The sequence below is a fragment of the Portunus trituberculatus genome, chromosome 47 (assembly GCF_017591435.1).
Source record: "Portunus trituberculatus isolate SZX2019 chromosome 47, ASM1759143v1, whole genome shotgun sequence".
Taxonomy (NCBI): Eukaryota; Metazoa; Arthropoda; class Malacostraca; order Decapoda; family Portunidae; genus Portunus; species Portunus trituberculatus.
The window spans coordinates 9,818,049-9,819,827 of record NC_059301.1 but is presented as its reverse complement, the minus strand read 5'-3'; positions in this window follow the sequence as shown (position 1 = coordinate 9,819,827).

Here is a 1,779-nt window from a genome sequence, read left to right as displayed (position 1 = left end):
ACCTTGAATACGCAGCTCTCCTGGATGTCCTGTGCCGCCACACACAGAAGGAGACTGGACAGCATCCAACGCCGCGCCATACGGCTAGTAGATGCTGCACTACCACCTCACCCAGAGCCTGAGCGTCCCTTGATTCACTGGAACACCGCAGAGACGTGGCGGCGATCGTAGTGTTCCATAAGGCACAGGTGCAAAGAGTGCCACATCTGGCAGGGCTGCGTCATCCTCTAAGAGTCACCGCACGGAGCACGAGAACGGTGCTCAATGGTGGTGACGCCGTAGAGGTGCCGCGATCCCACGGGTGTCAGCATCAACGCACCTTCGCAGGACGCGTCTCCAGGATGTGGAACTTGTTCACGGCCGCGGTGCCTCACGTCCAGGAGATGAACACACACAGTGTCAAACTGATGGCACATAAGTGGAGACAGACACTGCCAACTCCTCTGACACTCTTTGTGACGTGACACTCAGTGTAGTGCAGTGCGTGAATAGTGCTAGTGAAGTGAAACGAATAGTGCTCCATTTACATGCTGACCATCTTGTATATTATCTATTTTTAAGTCTTGTAAATATTGTAGAGAAATAGATTGTAGTACCCTTAGAATAGGTAGCACACGACAGTGCGCCTTTGGGTACATGTTCCTTTGTATTAAGTTTTGTTTAAATAGAGAGAGAAAAGAGAGAGAGAGAGAGAGAGAGAGAGAGAGAGAGAGAGAGAGAGAGAGAGAGAGAGAGAGAGAGAGAGAGAGAGAGAGAGAGAGAGAGAGAGAGAGAGAGAGAGAGAGAGAGAGAGAGAGAGAGAGAGAGAGAGAGAGAGAGAGAGAGAGAGAGAGAGAGAGAGAGAGAGAGAGAGAGAGAGAGAGAGAGAGAGAGAGAGAGAGAGAGAGAGAGAGAGAGAGAGAGAGAGAGAGAGAGAGAGAGAGAGAGAGAGAGAGAGAGAGAGAGAGAGAGAGAGAGAGAGAGAGAGAGAGAGAGAGAGAGAGAGAGAGAGAGAGAGAGAGAGAGAGAGAGAGAGAGAGAGAGAGAGAGAGAGAGAGAGAGAGAGAGAGAGAGAGAGAGAGAGAGAGAGAGAGAGAGAGAGAGAGAGAGAGAGAGAGAGAGAGAGAGAGAGAGAGAGAGAGAGAGAGAGAGAGAGAGAGAGAGAGAGAGAGAGAGAGAGAGAGAGAGAGAGAGAGAGAGAGAGAGAGAGAGAGAGAGAGAGAGAGAGAGAGAGAGAGAGAGAGAGAGAGAGAGAGAGAGAGAGAGAGAGAGAGAGAGAGAGAGAGAGAGAGAGAGAGAGAGAGAGAGAGAGAGAGAGAGAGAGAGAGAGAGAGAGAGAGAGAGAGAGAGAGAGAGAGAGCCACCCACATGCAGAGACTTGACAAGGTGCAGCGACGAGCTCTACGTCTGGCGGGATACGACGCACACCAGGACGACCTGCCGCCACACAAGTCACGTCGTTGGAGCACCGGCGTGATGTGGCAGCGCTGGTGGTGTGCCACAAAACTCAGGTGCAAGGAGTACCGCACCTCCGACGCCTGGGACTTCCACCACGCGCTGCCCAGAGGCCCACGCGAGCTGCTGCCACCAGTGAGCAGACTGTGGAGGTGCCCTTCTCCAACACACGGCAGCACCAACGAACATACAGTGCCCGGACCTCAAGGATGTGGAATGCATTCACCACAACCACACCCCAGGTGGAGGACATGTCCACCCAGCAGGTCAAGGTGGCAGCACACAGGTGGCGTGGAACGCAGGCCACTCCTCTGGTGCTAACGTGAAAGTTATTAATGTAAAAAC